Here is a 20,437-nt window from a genome sequence, read left to right on the forward strand (position 1 = left end):
CGGTCGGGGAAATTTACCTGGTTGAGGTTTTTTCTGGGGTTTTCCCTCAACCCAATATGAGCAAATGCTGGGTAACTTTCGGTGTTGGACCCCGGACTCATTTCACCGGCATTATCACCTTCATCTCATTCAGAAGCTAAATAACCTAGATGTTGATAAAGCGTCGTAAAATAACCTACTAAAAAAAAGAAAAAAAAAAAAGAACTGGTCCAATCGATCGTCTATAGGTTTGACAGCCATTAAGTCATTAACAAAACAATCTTCAACTTCTTGAGGAGCCAATAAAGGCAGTCCGAATATAGTTTTTAGAAGCTGACCAATTTCAGATTACTTACTTTTAAATTCCGCACTCAAACCTAAGGATTGAATTTTCCTCCACCAAGATTGTGCAAGATGGAACCTACAACCTTTCAGTTTGGCATTAGGGAATAGCCTGGGTTTGAAATTCCATTTTGGATTGCTTTTTCGAAGTCGACATAAACAACAACTGGATTTACATATTGTTTAATTGAATTGAAGGCGTAACTATATGACGTCTCATGTTGATCTTGTAGCAAGAAGAACACCAAAGGTACGTAATGATTATCTGTCACACCATGCACTGTAAAAAGTTGTTTGAATAATTTAGGACACGCCTTGAATGTACCATCAACGAAAATAGTGGTCATTCCCTTCAAAGCTTCTAAATTCGATTTACAGGAAAAAGTAATAATGTTTCTTTCGGAATCATTTATAAACAAAAATTGTTCGTTTTTATTAGTGCTGAGGTCGTACGAAGACATTGTCAAATGTAGTTCAACTAAAGATTGGGGTAATTTCGGTCTTACAATTAAGCGGCTGCGGTATACATTATTCCTTACCTTATAGATGTCACTGATAGTCAGAGTCTGAAAATCATCTTTTTCCATAATTTTCGATGGACGTTCGTGCAAGTGCTGCACAGCTTTTCGTTTCACTTGGTTGCTAAACTTTTGACGATTTAAAGTTGCTGTGACACACGTGTCATGGTTATATTCTACGTTGAATTCCATTATAATATCTGAATCAGAAAGTTTCACGAAACACTTACATCCTCTTTTAACACAAGTATATCTTTCCATACCACCAGATAATGTTTTCTGAAAACCGAATTTGTAATCACTGATCACTAAGAGTTTTTTCCCCTTTTCACTGAGCATTGTATAAAATCCTTAATTAAGTGCAGTACAGCTGTCCTGTACTTCCACTGCCACTGTAACTTATGATCGATTAACATCCATGTCCCACAAAGCGTAGATGGAGTCACGGGTCATGATCGATTATAGGTGGCGTTATAGGCAATAATAACTACTCTGCTACATGATCGATTAACATCCATGTCCCACACAGCGCAGGTGGAGTCACGGTCATGATCGATTATAGGTGGCGTTATAGGCAATAACAACTACTCTGCTACATGATCGATTAACATCCATGTCCCATACAGCCTGCTACAAAATCACAGCCTTGGATATTTGAGCATGGGGAACCAACTCACGTTGATGATATTTGAACATGGGGAACCAACTCACGTTGTTGATATTTTGTTTGGGAACCAATTGCAGAACAGCGTTTGGATAGGAGAGGCTGTATGTTTCGCGTCACTATCCCTTCTTCACCCCCACACATATTGAAATAATATTAGAAAAGTATTCTTTGTACAGCATTTACATTGAAGCTAGTAAGTTTCACTTAAATTCATAGTTAAAACTTACAATTATTACAGACGTGCGTGCATCGAACACTTCTGCCACTGATATGATAAGCTGACGTGTCTCTTTATGATTGTAGTTCGAAAATCACTCACGAGTCTTGATATTTCTCATCATTAGTAGCCAATCATTATTCACATTGAATGATATTTCTACTTCTGCCGTTGATGTTCCAGATTTGTAAGTTTTATGCGACCACTAATATTTTCGTACTTCATTTCAGTGTCCCACATCGCTCATGGAAAGCACGTAGAAGGGGTTCAGTGGAGGAAAGACGGAGGACCTGACAACGAAAGGTAAGGAATATTATTTTACATACAAATTTATATTGGTTTTTATTTAGGATATTGTGTGCGTAGAACACTTGGAGTTTAAATTTACTGCAAGAAGCTCAATTATATTTTTAGTAACTTCATCTAATGTCGTAGATTGTCTATAGATCTCGGTTAAAGACGATAACAATTAAAAATGTTCACAGAGCGTACATAAAATTTTAAAATAAGGATTTTCTGGTAAAACTCTGCACAGTTTTTCACTCAATATTTATATTTAGAGCAGCAAACTTAAGTTCACATTTCACTTTCTCAAAGATTGATGTAGAATCATTAAGCGACAATCCACACTTTTCTAGTTTCTGTATTGCTTGGAGTGGATTTTATAATTGTGCCTGTATTAAACTGAAGTTTCTCTGCAATGTTTACTTTTCGAAATATTCTGTGTACGTTGAATCAAGAAAGTAACACTTGGGTTTAGTCGTAAACAGCTTTGTTAATCGCACTAAAATTACCAGAATAAAAGAGAATAGCTTTAATCCACGCACGCCCAGCGGGTAAAACTTGGTTCCTGGGATAAAGAGAGTTCAGGGAAGTTTTCCCTGCAAGAATTAAGTCGGACAGGAATTTTTACGAACACCTTAATATAAAAATTCTGCAGTGCTTGGGGAAAGTGGCATAAGTCATTTTCCACAAACATTTTTCATTAATGTATTGACAACTTACGGAACATCTGCTTGCTTGGGATAAGAGACATAAGTATTTCATACTTACTTACTTACAAATGGCTTTTAAGGAACCCGAAGGTTCATTGCCGCCCTCACATAAGCCCGCCAGCGGTTCCTATCATGTGCAAGATTAATCCAGTCTCTATCATCATACCCCACCTCCCTCAAATCCATTTTAATATTATCCTCCCATCTACGTCTCGGCCTCCCTAAAGGTCTTTTACCCTCCGGTCTCCCAACTAACACTCTATATGCATTTCTGGATTCGCCCATACGTGCTACATGCCCTGCCCATCTCAAACGTCTGGATCTTATTATAGGGATACGTAACAAGCTGTTTTTTTACGGTGATGGGTTGTTAGCCCTTCGCCCAACCCCCAAGCTGGAGGACCACCCCTTATCGGCTGTCCACGACTGCTTATTCAATATATTCGCAGCTACCCTCCATATCTGGAGGCCGTCTCCTCTATCCGCAACCTGAGGACGCGCCATGCCGTGGTGATAGGGACCCACAATACATGGTATAAGTATTTCATACAGAAAAAAAATCAAATCGACATAAACCAGTGTGAAGACAGTTTTTTTTCTTCTTTTGTAAAATTAACATTTCGACTTCTGCCACTTTTCCCGATATATATTATTTCTTACTATCATCAGGTGAACGAATACTTTCTGAATCTAATAATGTATCTTGTATGTGCCACATAATATTAAACCCATAATTGTTTTCATGAACATTTTTCATTTCTCTCTGCCTCGGTAGAGCAGTCGGTCTAGCGCTAGTCTTCTGTGTTCGAGGTTGCGTGTTCGATTCCGGCCCAGGTCGATTGCATTTAAGTGCGGCATGCTCATGTCAGTAGATTTACTGACATTTAAAATATATATATATATATATATATATATATATATATATATATATATATACACATACACATACACATATAGGCTACAGTATAAGTCTTACGGAACAGCAGAATTAAACAACAGAGAAATTCTCTAATATTTATCACTGTATGAAGTCAAAACGAGTAGTAACCCACCCTGAATACTTCCTATGTATAAGTAGGCAGATTGCATTCTAATAAAATATTATAATTTCTACATGTTTGTGTGTCAGCATTTAGTACTCGTCTAGCTATAAAATAGCAACCAATTTTTAAGTATGAACGAAGTGAATAATAATATCTTAAAGATAGAAGACGTGAAAACGTTCATATCTTTTATTGTATCGGTATTTCAACGTACCCGCGCGTTTGGGAATTGTCGTCCGATGTCATCAACAATTGCCGACAGACACGACAAGACGGATCGTTTCCATGGAAACACTGTGGTTTGCCATTTTCTGCCTACGTCGTATTCCAGTTTCCCCCACCAGCTTTTATTCGCCAGCCAGTGGCAGGGCTGTCTTAGCTCTTTTGTGAGAACATTAATTTCTGTTAGGAATTGGACGTCTACGTAATATTATACAACTGCTTAAAATAACTTAAATAAAAGGGCCTCGTTATGTAACTAAGTGTCACGTGATTTCCTCCCTTTTTACTACTCTACGACATAACCAGTTGGATGGACAGTAGATAGTATGTCTGAATAATTTTATATTTTCGGATCGGGCAGAAGTGAAGATTGAATTTACAGTACGTAAGGTACTCTTTATAGAGTAGGTACAGAGTTATTTCAACATGAGTTACTAGTTACGAAGGACGAAACTGGTAATTCGGATTAGGTACAATATCCACATTAGAACTGAAGCCTGTATCGAAATGAACGGCCACCATTTTCAAAAATGTGTTTAAATATCCATATTTAACCTATTTATTTTTCAATTTAACTTTATTCTCTATATTGTACGCTAATGTACTCTAGACAGTATAATATACACTACATAATGAATATCTCCACATGGACAGCTCAGTTCGTGAGTAAAAACACTCGCTGTTAATACTATACTGTATTTTCATTAAACAAAAACCTAATGAAAATGATCAAACTCAAAAGCGCTATATTTCCCAGTTTACGTAAATGGATGAACTACTTTCCTTCCCTCCTATACTTATTAAAGGATTTGATTGTATATTACGCCAGTATCATCGAACTCCAATCGTGGAAGGGGGTAGCAAATGGCGTGGATCCAAAGGTATGGCCAGGTTAATATTAAAAATGTTAGTAAAAATAAAATGATGCCCCTGTACAGTTGTCAAAAAGAAAGTGGCCGCACTCGTGAACAGCGAAAATTTTCTAAGTCCACTTCGGGTCACGGCGATGTTACACGATGCATGTCCTTGTAGAAGCAGTTACGGAACTATAGAATTATTCCATGTCTGCGTCTCATAGACCAGCAGTAGAGTGCTCGCTTAATGATTCAAAGAGTGTGAGTTCGGGCCTTGTTAAAGTTTTCATCTTATTTTTTTAATTGTTCTTTAGTGATATAAATAATATTCAAATTATATTTTGTATTCTGTTATCGTTCTTTAGCGTTACAAATAACATTCAAGTTAATAATTATTTACATTCTGTTATCGTTCTTTATGGATATAAATAATATTCAAGTTATTTATATTTTGTTATCGTTCTTTTAGCGATATAAATAATATTCAAGTTATAATTTTTTATATTCTGCTATCATTCTTTAGTGATATAAATACTCATATTTTATATAAATAATTATTTTAATATAAATAACCATTTTTCTTTGTAAAATAGGTTATTTTATTTAAATAATTAATTATATTTTATATAATATCTTACATTAATTAAACAAACCGATATTTACCATTTATATTGTTATCGTTTTTTAGTGATCATGTATAAATAATATTTAAGTTATTTATATTGTTACCGTCGTTAGCGACATAAATAATATTCAAGTCATCATTTATATTCTGTTATCGTTTTTAAGCGACATAAATAATATGAATTTAATAATATTAGGTTTGGAACAATAGAGTTGCATAATACTGGTGTTAGTTTTTTTCTTTTTATATTTTTATATTATAAGTACTATCTTCAAACACAATAACATGAAAATCAGTGACGAGGAATTGAAACTGAGAAGTTTACATCTAAATCCCGACGTTTTTCCGACTGAACTACGAGGGCACAAGTAAAGAAACATTTGCGGAGAAAATGGCCCATTCCCCCTCCACGATTTTCTAACGATTTGTACAAGTTCGTCCAGGATGCGGGGGGCAAAGGCTAATTGGGATTTCCCGGTTCTGATCAGGTCAAAAATCCTGATAGAACTAATATTTAACCTTTGCGGTGAATTTCGGTGAATTCCGGAGGGCCCAATTAGTCAAATCCACTCTCTCACCGCCACGCTTGGGCCCCTGGGATCTATTAAGATTCGAAAGAGACAGTGGTGTGCGGAAAGCAATGGGAAGTTAGCGCATTTATCCTTCCCAAGAAAAATCGCAAAGGTGAGCAAAGGAAGCTTTTAACAGAAAAAGGTGCAACTTCTGGGGACCTCTGGAAAAGAACTAAGGGAGAGTCTAGTGAAGTATTTTGTGTGGAGTGTGACACTGTATGGGGAAAAAACTTGGACATTACGATGAAATGAAGAGAAACGAATAGAAGCATTTGAAATGTGGATGTGGAGGAAAATGGAACGTGTGAAGTGAACAGACAGAATAAGAAATGCAGTTGTGTTGGAAAAAGTGGATGAAGAAAGAATGATGGTGAAACTGATTAGAAAGAGAAAAAGGAATTGGTTGGGTCACTGGTTGAGAAGAAACTGCCTACTGAGAGATGCACTGGAAGGAATGATGAACGGGAGAAGGGTTCGGGGCAGAAGAAGATATCAAATAATAGACGACATTAAGATATGTGGATTATGTGCGGAGACTAAGAGGAAGACAGAAAATAGGAAAGATTGGAGAATGTTGGGTTTGCATTGAAAGACCTGCCCATGGGCAGAACACTTATGTATGTCAAGGTTTCTTGTGGAATGTCGTAGCTGAGAACAGTCGCTATTTGAAAAGATTCTAGTCGATTCCATGCCCACTCGACTGCAAGATGTGATCGAGATGTGGGGAAGATAGAATCGTGGCTTTTTGCTGTTTTTTTAACGATTATTTTTTTTATGTTCTAAGGTAGACGCCAGTACGTTTGTTTTGTATATGTCACGAAACAGATTTTTGTTGCGAATAAAATCTTTTTTTTGTTATTATTTGCAGCCATAATGTCATAATAAATAGTCTAATGATAAAGTCATGACATAATACATTCATGAACCTGATGTTAATTACTAAAATAATCGTAAAAGAGAAAGGAGCAATTATGTATGCTTTGTATCTCTGTCTTAAAAACAATACAAAAAAGAACATAAAAAGCACTGGGTTGTATTCGAACGCAAGGACCTCATGCATAAGAGGCAGGAACGCTGCCATTACGCTATTAAGTAACACAAAGAATACTTAAATTATAACTATACATATCAGGCATCGTGGTACAACAACATGTAACATCGCCTGTCTCCGAATTGTAGCGAAGATACCCGAAGGGAATTTTGCTTCTGGAGAGCGGCCACTTTTTCTTTTGACAACTGCACATACCCGTAGTACAAATAATAGCCCATGTCTATATAATTCGATAATAAAACTTCAGCTAGAATTGCCGTCTTGTAGTAATGAAATTTTCGATTCCAGATTCAAATAGTCATAGGACAGAGTTCCCTAGTTTATATTATGTATCATGTATTTTAAAACAAGTTTATTTGTTCTCTAAGTACATTATATCATTTCTCTCAATGTTATATTTTCGTTAATATGTCTATATGATTTCCTGCTAATGACACTAATAATAATAATAATAATAATAATAATAATAATAATAATAACAATAATAATAGGTACAAGTAAACTCCTATGTGATTATTAAGCATATATTTTGTAATTGTGACACACTGGCTTATTAAGCGTAGATTATTGTTATCAATTAGGTAGTCCGACTGCACATAGATGTTATTTAAATGTGTAGAATAAATAAATGAACAAAATCCCACTAATAAAATTGTTTATTCTCCCTACTGAAAAAAATTATATTTTGCACATAGGAGATATTGTAGGAACAACGACGATAATGTTTTTGTTACATTCATCTTAAGCCAGAGCACGGCGGGTACAGGGTGTAAGGGCGATCTCCTCGTGACTGCCATCTGTGCTGCAGGAAGAGTGTTTCCGTCTGTTGGCAACTGCTACTGAATTCACTGCGATATAGCGATGTTTCCTAGAAACAAAATCTATTTCTTACTAAATAAAAAAATGGAGAAGGAAGATTCTATTATTTTTATCTTAAGCATTTAGTGCGTGAACTTACTGTTATTGAACATCTTCCAGCCTGTATAAATTTTTGTACCACCTTTCACAGTTGAGATGCAGCTCTTCGCTTGTTTCATTCTGTATGAACTGAAACAACCCAGAACTCACCACGTGGAGGTGGCTGCATGTCGAGTTCCGCCCTGCCCATCCCAACCACCCTACCATTTATGGGCAAGTGCAATCGAATATTAATTTTTTGTGGTTTGCAATTAACGTTCATATTCTTAGACTCGAATTAATATTTACTTTTCCATTTTATATTTTTTTGTCTATTTTATAACAGTCACTTTTGGAATGATTGAGAAAGTCGGTCACTAAAAATTTGGTATATATATAAATGTTACGTTTTATTTAACGACGCTCGCAACTGCAGAGGTTATATCGGCACACTTAAATGCCATCGACCTGGCCCGGGATCGAACCCGCAACCTTGGGCTTAGAAGGCCAGCGCTATACCAACTCGCCAACCAGGTCGACTATATATTTTTTTTTCACATAATAATAAGTGTAATAATTAAGAAGTAGAATTGACTCTTACCTCCTTTTGCTCCCCTACTTCTGCCCGCCCCCGCTGCTAGACGATGGTCCCGGTAAATCGTCATCATCGAAAGGTGTTTGTAGATCCCGAAGGATTTTCAAAACCTTCATTCGATGCTTCTGTTCCCTGAGCCATGCGTCGATGTACACGTAGTCGTCTTGGTCTTCCCAGTCAGAAGGGTGCAATGGCCTCTGGCGCCACGCGTCCTTCATCGGAGGAAGAGGACGATCAGGATCCCATGGAGCAGCGTCGGTGCGCTGTCGGGGAGTCTTGCGTTTGCTCTTGTCCGGGGTTGCTTTGCCTTTCCCCTTCGTCTCTTGAGACTCAGGGGGGAGGTCAAATGTCACCGTCTTCTGAGGGCGACCGGGATCCCGATCTTCTTTTTTATCTTTCTTAAGGATAGAACGGGGGGGAGGTGGAGGTGAAGGTGAAGGTGAAGGTGAAGGTGGCGGTGGGGATGGGGATGGAGGTGATTTTGATGAGGAAGGTAATGGGATTGAGGGGAATGACTGTCGTTTGGCTGTGATTATTGGTGTGGGGGGTGCGTAATAATATTTAAATTGGGTGACATACCGGGGGTGTTCTGGTTGTGACGACGTGGGTGAGGAGGGAGTTGGATCAGGAATCTTGGAATCATTCCTGTCCGCTAGGCTACGACTATTCCATAGACAATAGCCTCCTACTCCCACCGTCCCAAGCATCGTCACAATTCTGACCAATTCTGGTCTCCCTAAGGAGAACCGCGTTGCGCCTCCCGAAAATTCTCGGCGTCCCGCAATCGCAGATACTCCTTTCAAAACCGAAAGCGCCGTTCGCATCATTTCTAACTTTTTCATAGAAAATGGCAAACCACAGTGTTTCCATGGAAACGATCAGTCTTGTCGTGTCTGTCGGCCATTGTTGATGACGTCGGACGACAATACCCAAACACGCGAGTACGTTGAAATACCGATACAATAAAAGATGTGAACGTTTTCACGTCTTCTATCCTTAAGATATTATTGTTCACTTCGTTCATACTTAAAAATTGGTTGCTATTTTATAGCTAGACGAGTACGAAATGCTGACACACAAACATGTAGAAATTATAATATTTTATTAGAATGCAATGTGCCTACTTACACATAGGTAGTATTCAGGGTGGGTTACTACTCGTTTTGACTTCATACAGTGATAAATATTAGAGAATTTCTCTGTTGTTTAATTCTGCTGTTCCATAAGATATTTTATACTGACAAGGGAGTGTTGGCATACTACAGATTTTATTATCGAAATGTGAAATGTGTAGAGACGACGATGAATGCACGTTATTGGACGCAAACGGGTATGAATAAGTAATATTTTAATGGAAATGAAACAGTAACAATTTCGAAACATTTACAATGAAGTTAGAATACTCAGTTTAGTGCATTGTACTCTTCCCAGCAAGAATATGCTTAGTAATTTTATTTTGAATACTGTTTAATTCCTACAATCTATGATGTCACTGGGTGGCTATTCCACAAGCGCGATGGCGAGATTGTGTATGATGACGAATACGATGATGTCTTATGTGTTGGTATGACTAATATGCGGCTATTTTGGGTGTGTGTGAAGATATTGTGGTTCGATGATATATAACTGAAGCGAAGGCAAGGTAGGTAGATAATATAGAGGTGTGAAGGATTGGGATTGGCATAGTCGAGTGTCCTGTTTATGAAGATATTACATGTTAGCGCTTTGTTCTTAGTTTTGTTTTGTTATGATGCTTAAGGAGGAGCTGAACTGAATTTTGATAATTTCTAAACTATAAAACATACAGTAACTTTTTTTTTTTTGCATACTAGTTCTGAGCAATACTTGGTACATACATTGCAGATTATCAAAGCTGTAGTGTAAGTAATATTGGCATTATTAATTAATTATCACAATTTTATATTAATATTTTTATATCAATATATTTCCTGTCTTTTGCCATAATTTCACAAATTCTTCAATAAATTTTATTCACAAGCTATCTTATGGCATTGGATAATATTATTGCCTTTAGTTAGTTGAAGCTTTAATTATGTTTTGAATTGAAAATTATTGAATTTAATCATTTCAAAATTAAAAAGAAAGCATGCATTATAGGGAATTACATATTTTAGACCCAATCATGCTCTACAATTGCATAATATTGAATGTTAATTATCAAATAATGGAATATACTGAAAGAGCGGAAAAAAATCAAAACAATGTGTCAATAAATGTGGTAGTAGATAAATTTTGAAAAAATGTGAATGCGTAGAAAACATTTAAATCTAGAAAATAGACACCGAAATTTAAATGCATTCTACATACATCCTAAAACTCTGCAATCAATTGGACTCATATATGTAGTAACTGAAACGGACTCTTTGTCTCAGTGTGCGAACAAGTATTAGAAAATTAAGGGAAACCACAGTAATTTTGAGATAAAAAGAGGAGAAACCTTGCAGAGGGAGTAGACGTGACCCATCGTGGCATTTAAATTGGTAGCAATTTTGTAGATGTAAACAAATAGAACTTAACCTAAACAATAACAGCGATAGCAGACGACTTTTGGGGAAGCTACTAGCAGACATTGGGAGTTCAGTGGCGACTCGTGATTTTTTTTATGTAGGATATGAGATTGATGACTAATGACCAAGACACAAACTAATAATAATAATAATAATAATAATAATAATAATAATAATAATAATAATAATATTAATATTAATAATAGAGCATTCAAATTCAATACAAGTAGGCCTATGTTAGCTTCTGAGTCACCAATCTGGAACTGGCAATTTATTTGTAATGAAGTTCGATTCTCCTCCCCTTTTTACTTGCGAAGATGGCTCCTAAGCCATTGTACTGCCCGATATTTACCGATGCTCCGTCGTACGTTTGCGCAATTAATTTCTTGCTGTAGTTAAATTCTTGTAAATGATCAAATGCAACTTCAGATTTTATTTCGGCTGTCATGTCATCTGAAAATCCTGTTAATTATTGTATTTATTGTAGCCTATTTTATTTACTTTTATGTAATTTATTTTTATTCATTTTATAATAATAATAATAATAGTAGTAATAATAATAATTATAATAATAATAATAATTTGTTTATTTATGCTATCAGAGTTGAGACCACAGGATCTTCTCTTACACTCTACCAGGTCACAAAGTAAACAAGCAGTGAAAATTTTACATCATTATATTATTTTAAAATTTTTATTATTTCGTTTATTCCATTCTTTTAAAATAACCACTGAAATGCATTTAAGAGGCTATAAGGATACTTGAAAATTCTTATTGTAATCTTTGACAGGGTCTTCATCACCCAGAAAGAAGGGTCGTAGTATTAGGATTCACGGTCATATCCTCATACGCGGTTAAAGTCAAGCCATGCTCCGACCTCAGCATGCTCCCCTGCCCACTTAATTCACTGCTAGAAAAAACCGTTTGCTGTAAGATATTTGGATGGTTCCTCAGAAATTATTTCTGAGCTGTGCAGTGGCGACAACTCACGACAGAAATTGGAAGCTTAAATACAATTATTACGTCAGCTGCATTGAAGATCAAAATATGTGATTAAAATGTTTTCTGTCCTCAGAGGCACGAAATTAAACTGTAGGATCATTCTCATGTCCTTCATGGAGGAACCGCCACTGTGTGAGTTATACCACTACACCGGCAGTGGTGCGGCGATTAAAGTTGGTGTAAGAAGATCTAAGCTCTTTCTACTGGAAAATCTTTGAAATAAAATAATTTCGCTTCACTTCACAAGTTAATAGCTAACACCTTATGGATGAGAACCTAGCTGTAACTCAAAATGAATACAGTAAAACCTCGTTAATCCGAACTAATTTTGAGATAAGTTGACCGGTTTAAGTAAAATAACCTAAAAGAACAGTAGAAAGTGGATTAAAACTCCGTTTATAGCAATAAAACACGTTTATTATAGTTTAAGTGCATAGGCCTGAATACACTTTATAGCACAGTAAAATATAAATAAAATATAAATATAACATATATACATCTGTACCAAAAATCGGAGGATTCTTGATGTAACTGCACATTAATTTGGGTCAGTACATGACAGTACTATATTTGATACCTGGCTTCAGTGTGCGAAAATGGAAAACAATGAATATCCTAATTATTGTTTTATATAGTATTAAAATCCCAGTAGAGAGATTATTTCAAGTTTGGAAGAGGAGATGTCCGGTTCTGGCACTAGAAATGAGGGCGAAAATATCCTCAACATTGGCGACCATTGTAGCGACAGCAGTTCTGCTCAACATAGCTAATGAGGTGGTGGATGTGCCTGTGGAGCCTGGTCGTTGCAATGGAAATGCAGAAAGAACAGCATTAATGAACACAGTGTTCTCCAGACAGTAATTTTATTTTTCATACCTTTATTTATTTATGTATTTTTTTCCATTATAGTATTAACTATAACCTAATTATGTGTGAGAAAAGTTGTAAAAATCACTGCAAGATACACCTGTACTGAAATAATAATACTGAATACTGTATATGTAATTATTGATTCAAAATAGTCAAGTAATAATTTATTTAACTAGCGCTAGCTAGTGAGTACAAAATAAAATTATAAAGCAAAAATGTTTCTGGCAACTACCCTAAGGGGCAGGCTCGTGTACGGTGTGGTCTTAGTCAATAATGTAACATTAAATTTACAAGGGCAGTTTACTAAATAAGTAACTTAATTCAGGCCATTAAATAACACACAAAAGCAAAAAAGAAAAAAAGAACAAAAACAAAAAAAGGAAGAAAGAGAGAAAGAGAAAAAAAAAGCATTTAATATAAGTTGACAATCAGACAGAAGTCAATAAAAAAATGAATATAGTCGACAGAAATAAAAGGTAAAAAAATAGTCACATTTTTTAATATTATATATCATGAATAAATTTATAAATCTCTTTTTTAAAAGCTTCAGTTTTGAATATTTCAAATTTGGAAAATGGTTTGTAATTTAATTATAAGTATTGAGCCGAAACTAGCACCATGTTCAAGAGCTGCACTTGTATGACATTTAGGCTCAATGAGAAAGTAGACTTTTGTCTTCGTGTACAATATTCATGTCGATTAGATTTAAGTTTTATTTGATTTCTGAGGTAGTAAGTTGGTAAACTATATTTATAAATTTCTTCAATAGTTAATACTTCAAAATCTGAATAAATTAAATTTTTTGGGTAATCCATATTTTTGTTAGACAAATTTTTATTAATCTTCTGTATAATAAAATATTATTCTCAATTCCTCCTTAGTGATGAAATTTCGAAGGATTATGAATTAATAAATTGTCTTTCTTATATTTGTACACATAAAATCAATTTGTTTATCCCAACGTAAATGTTGATCTATAATAATTCCTAAATGTTTGACTTGTGTGGAAGGTGTAATGTGGCCAATTACAATCATTATTTGTTAATTCATTACACGTAATATTATGTATTACTAAGTGATAATTATTCATAGGTGGAGGTAAAACTTCCGTAACTAAAGAAAATGGAATATAGGTAGTTTTATTAGTATTTAAGGACAGGAGATTAAAGTCAAGCCAATTTTTCACTACGTTAATTCCATTGCAAGCATTTAAATAAAAGTTATCCCAATTTTTCCAATTAAAAGTTAGTGCAGTATTACTGCAAAAGAAAATATATTACCTCCTTATTTCTTTAGAACAGTTTTCAACAAATTATTAATAAGTATTAATTCGTATGTATTATAAATAAGATTTTTTCTAATACCGTACCTTGTGAAATTGCAATATCGATCAATTTATAATTGTTATTGTAATTGTGAGTTATAACTTTTTGATATCTATTTTATAAATATGAACGAATAGGATTGAGTACAACTCCTCTAATACCAGTAGTGTCTAACACTATTGGCTATTGGCTCCAAGGACAAGGAAATCGTATCTGGGGGAAGAGGGGGGAATATAAGGTACACATATAAACTGACAAGTACAAAGGGTGCAGGATTTAAAGCCACTCAGATGAAGCTTACAGCAAATACAGTAGGCCAGTAATATTAATTTCATAATCTCATAACCTCTATCGTAATTGATTCATAATTTTCATCAGTCACTACGTATCGTCCTTGCATTTTACATTTCAATGCAGAGAAAATCTCTGATATCCAACTGGTATAATTCACTTTATTGTATAGCACTGGGTCAGTCACTAACAGCTGTTACTATATGTGTAATAAGCAAATAATTACAGTAGTTGTCACACAATTAGAACGGAGAAGTTCATTTGTCTCTTCTTCGACAGAGTTATAGTTGTATACTATGCTTATTTTTTCATGGTTCTGGGTTAAGAAGAAAATTAATATACTTATTCAGGGTTGCCGTAAGCTTTTAATAATGCAAACAACAGCAGTGATGTAATAGTTTATAAACTAGAACAGAAAATAAGATATAAAATTGACTGACCTCTCATAAGTGTGTTCAGTTCTGTACATAACTTAATATTAGGGTGCAAAGAATTTGAGTTTTGACGATGTTGGTATGTGAGATATGTTAAACAGGAATATACGATATTTTCAGCATCAATTTTATTGCAATCAAAATAAGGTTTCAAACTACTGTATTATATCTGCAGTGGTTGGGAAAAGTGACATAAGTCAGTTTTTTCACAAACCTTTTTTGATAATTTATTGACAACTCACACTGGTTTATGCCGATTTGATTTTTTTCTGTATGAATTACTGTAATGGGAGAAATACTTATGTCTCTTTTTCCAAGCGAGCACATATTCCGTAAGTTGTCAATAAATTATTAAAAAATTTTACATTAATATATATATATATATATATATATATATATATATATATATATATATATATATATATAATATTTTTTTTCATCACAACTTATCTTTTCTGCACTTCTCTCCTTCCGTGTCCTCCTCTTCGAGCAGTTATATAAATTGATTTTAATCATAAAATGAAAAAAATAACTACAAAATTGACAATGTATGGGCCGATCAGTGACATAAAATTGTAAAATACCTTTCTAGATTTTTTTGTTCTAAACTTTAAAAATTTAACACACTGTTGTTACAACTGGTTCCGAAAACATAATTTCTCATAAATAGTTAGCCTATCTGATTGTAAGCATCATATTTCCTTTTAAACAATCAGTTCAGTGTTTCCAAAACTTCTGACCACAATATTGCAGTAATTCAATACCGGTAATGATAGCTGTGTCAACTATAGTGTACGGTTCTCTGGTGTCGATTAATTTGATATTGTCACATTTACTTTTTAATTTTGCTGTAGAATATGCCATTAGGATCGTTCAGGAAAACAGAGAGGATTTGGGATTGAAAGGGTTACATCAGCTGCTTGTTTATGCAGATACGTGAATATTTTACGGAAATCATGGGAATTTTAGTTGAAACAAGTAAAGACATTCGTTTGCAAGTAGAGCCCGAAAAGACAAAATATACGATTATGTCTTGTGGCCAGGACATAATACGAAATGGAAATATAAAAATTGTAAATTTATCCTTTGAAAAGGTGGAAAAAGTCAAATACCTTCGAACATCAGTAAAATTATAAATGATACTGCTGCGTTGATTACTACATTGAGAATAATTAAGTTTATTACGTACAAAACTATATTTCGTTTATTAATTTTAGAGCCATGTTATAATACGGGGGTTTAGAGTCATAACAGCGCATCTACAAAATTGGCCATTTTGACATATCTACATCATTGCTGACTTGGGGAACCAATCTATTTAATGACAAAACAACGGAACGTCTATCTTTAACCGTTACGGAGATAGTGTGCTGCGTATCTACAAATGCACGTGATTATTTAATGTCAGAACAACGTATCACCTTATACATTAATTTGGCTCCATATATTACGCTATGGTGTTGAATGTCAGAACCAGCGTATGTGTAGATCCGTTGTTTTGTCTCTAAATGCGTGTCACTTATTTTCAGATACGAAATCATAGTACAGAGTATCTGCATTCTTATATTCACTCACTACTGGCGTAATCCTTGAAATAAAGGATTTTAAAAATTATTGTTATCCCTAGTGCACTCCAATTATACATATTGTCCACCTGGTTGGCGAGTTGGTATAGCGCTGGCCTTCTATGCCCAAGGTTGCGGGTTCGATCCCGGGCCAGGTCGATGGCATTTAAGTGTGCTTAAATGCGACAGGCTCATGTCAGTAGATTTACTGGCATGTAAAAGAACTCCTGGGGGACAAAATTCCGGCACATCCGGCGACGCTGATATAACCTCTGGAGTTACGAGCGTCGTTAAATAAAACATAACATTTATACATATTATCGGTACTTTCAGTCATGCAAAGCTATCGTTCAATGAACTTGTGCTGAGCAATCGATGTGTTTTTTTAGAGGAATAAAAATTCTTGATCTCCTGAAAAATGAAAAATGGGTTACTGAAGAGAATTCAGATTGTTAATTTCCGCAATGCCTTTTAAACATTAAGGATCAATACTGAAACCTGCAATGGTTAGATTATATACCGGTAATGTTGTTTCATTACTCGTCGTTAATATTCAATTTTAGAATTTTGATAGAATCAACAGATGTCATGTGCGTTATAATTGCTTGTAAACCATTTTACTTAAAAATTAGTCACTACGTACATACTTCAAATCAAAATTATCCCTTTATGCACATTCAGAAAATTACGGCCATAGGCCTATTCCATAATCTGAAAGTTCAGAATATCTACCAAAGGCCAATCAATTGCTGGAAGGTCGTTAAACCGAAAGATTTCTCAAAATGTATAAGGAAATGCAATTTCTAATTTACAGGTTGAGTGGCTACCAATTCATGAAGAATTTTGGAATTTAAATGACACAGATGATCAGCTTTTAACCAAAGATAGATGGTGAAAAATGGCAAGTTTGTCAGGCATAGTTTCTTGCAACACTCGATTTGCCTGAATCGTTCATACATGAAATGCTGTATGTATAAAAAGAATGAACATTACATAATTTCAAGAGATCAAAGAAGACAGCACAAACCAGCTTGGCTAAGTCAGATGTTGTAATGGAAGGAATTACATTTCATATTAATGATTTTCCAAAAATAATATCACATTATGCCTGAAAATATTCAGAGAAAGAGTACTTGCCTCATTAGTTAAATCATAGGAAAATGTTCAAACTGTACGTTGAAAAATGTGAAAATGATGGCATAACTACTGAAAGGAATAATTTTTTATCGAAATATATTCACAACATAGAATTTAACTTGCCCCTCCATTTGCCTAAAATGATTTGTGCGATACATGCTACAGATTTTCTCATATGAATGCCACAGACAGAGAAATTCATCGTCAAGATCAGGATGCTCACAATGAACAGAAATGTTTAGCGAGGGCTAGAAAAGACAACATTGAGGCGGAAGCTGCAACTGGAAAATCCATTTAGCTGAATTTGATCTGGAGACTGTCTGCTACTGTCCCAAAACAGATGCTAAAGCATTATTTTATGGGCAAAGATTGGCTGTATACAACTTAACTATATGCTATACAACTTCTGTAGAGAAGTCGCATGCTATGTGGAGTGAAAGAAATTCCAAACGTGGATCTGCAGAAGTTGCTTGATGTCTTTTTAATTTCTTACAAAAAAGGCAGATGGTAAGGATTGGAATTCCTTTTTCAACACATGCTGTGGACAAACCAGAAATGTAAATAGGCCTATGTCTGTTATGTTTCTGCATGCTGTTGGGCATCTTGACATCCCTTTAATCAATTATATGTCCTTTGAGTCAGGCCACTCACAAATAGAGTACGACTCTGATCATGTCTCAGTAGAGAAAAGAACAAAATTATTTCACATCGGGATGATTCACTATTGTCAGAATGACAAACAAAAAATACCTTATAATTGAAATTCAGCATGTACCGAATTGTTCAGAACTGAGGCGCCACATGAGAAAGGACAGAAAAGTTTTCAGTGATGTAAATAATGTCAATTGGCTCAAGATGGCCTGGTTTCAGTACACGAAAGAAGACTTAGAACACACTTATTTTAAATACAGCAACAGGGCTTCTCAAGAATTTGAGTTTAGAAGAATACTAATCCGCAGAACTAAACAAGAATGCGAGTTTCTTTCACACTTCAGCCTTTGTTTTCTCTCCAGCTCCTATTCAGAAACAAAAACTTAAAGATCTTCTGGATCTACGCAATATGAGGATTATTCCTGACCAGTATCATCACAATGCTATAAGTAATTAATAAATGATGTTACAGACGGGAAAGAAGCGAAAGTTAATGATGGTGATAATGAAGATAATCAGCATTGTGATGCACTTGGAGAGCTATGATAAGTAGAGAAATCCGGTTAAGAAAGCCAGCTATAACGGCTAGCTGGGGGACCATCGTGCTAATCACACGATACCTCTATTCTAGTTAGATTCCACCTCTGCTTAAGCATCTGTGCTTGAGGCCAGCAGCTGGCTGATCGGTCTGGACCCTTAAAGTGCTGTAGCGCTACGAATTATATTATTATTATTATATTATTATTATTATTATTATTATTATTATTATTATTATTATTATCACTGAGGACTATTTCTTCTTTAATATAGCAATTTTTTACTATTGTTTCAGTAATACAGGTTTGTGTAAAAGTCATTGCACTTTGTTATGGTAAATTATGGTATATTGCCATCAGTTTAGTATTTTAAGCATTTTGGCATATTATCCAGCACCTTGTTAATTAATATTAGAAGAAAGACTTATAAAACTGTTTATTTCACAATAATTAGATGTAATTACACAATAATATATAAATACTTCAGTGCATTGCTTATATTGCCATTAATATTAAAATCAAGTGTAACTTGCTAAAAGGACAGTTTATTTAAAGTCAAAACAACGTATCTACAACACAGTCCTTTTTTTTTTTCTTGTGTAACACTTAGCTTAAACACAAAAAAAATGTTGAGCGGATGTAAATATACTCTAATAACAATGAGTTATCACATATGTCGCACACAATAACATAGGCGGTAACAGTGATAGTGTTTCAGTTGTTGCAAAACTTCTTTTGCATTTATCTCAAAACATGAATTTTGTAGATACGTCGTTATGACTCTAAACCCCCGAATAATACTTACATAAAATGATTTTTTTCATTCTTGTTATATCGTGAACGGATGTCATGATTTCTTTCAAAGTTCTTGAAACATATATTTTTTTTCGGAGTGCATCCGTCTTTAGTGAAGGGTAGCAAAGTCCTAAGCTTGAGAAAAATTTACCCACGAAGAACCCGCGAACTTACAACAAAAAACTCATCAATCGCAGCTCACTATACATAAGTGAAGGAAAATGTTCTTAAGACTTTCGTGTCTTGAGAAAAACCAAGATGTCGTCAGAATGGAAGAGAGTGTACGTTATTTTTACATTGTATTGTATTGTATTGTATTTATTAACATTCCATGATATTCATACATGCTTACAGCTAGAATATGGAACAAGTCAAAAAACTTAATACTATTATAAAATCTTAATTTATAGTCACAGTATAGATGAAATATATACAGACGAGATTTACAATATAGTCTACTAGTACAACACATAGTTTTAGTATCAATTTCATGAAGTGTTATTGAATGTCATGAATTCACCTACAGAATAGAAGGCGTGAGAAATTAGGTACTTCTTTAATTTGGCCCTACATAATTTTATGTTTTGAGTTTCATTTTTTATATCGATAGGGAGGCTGTTAAAAATTTTTACTGCCATATAACGCACTCCTTTTTGATAGCACGATAGACTTGCCGATGGAGTATGAAACTAATTTTTTTTGACGTGTATTTATGCTATGAACTG

The sequence above is a fragment of the Periplaneta americana genome, unplaced genomic scaffold (assembly GCF_040183065.1).
Source record: "Periplaneta americana isolate PAMFEO1 unplaced genomic scaffold, P.americana_PAMFEO1_priV1 scaffold_22, whole genome shotgun sequence".
Lineage (NCBI taxonomy): Eukaryota > Metazoa > Arthropoda > Insecta > Blattodea > Blattidae > Periplaneta > Periplaneta americana.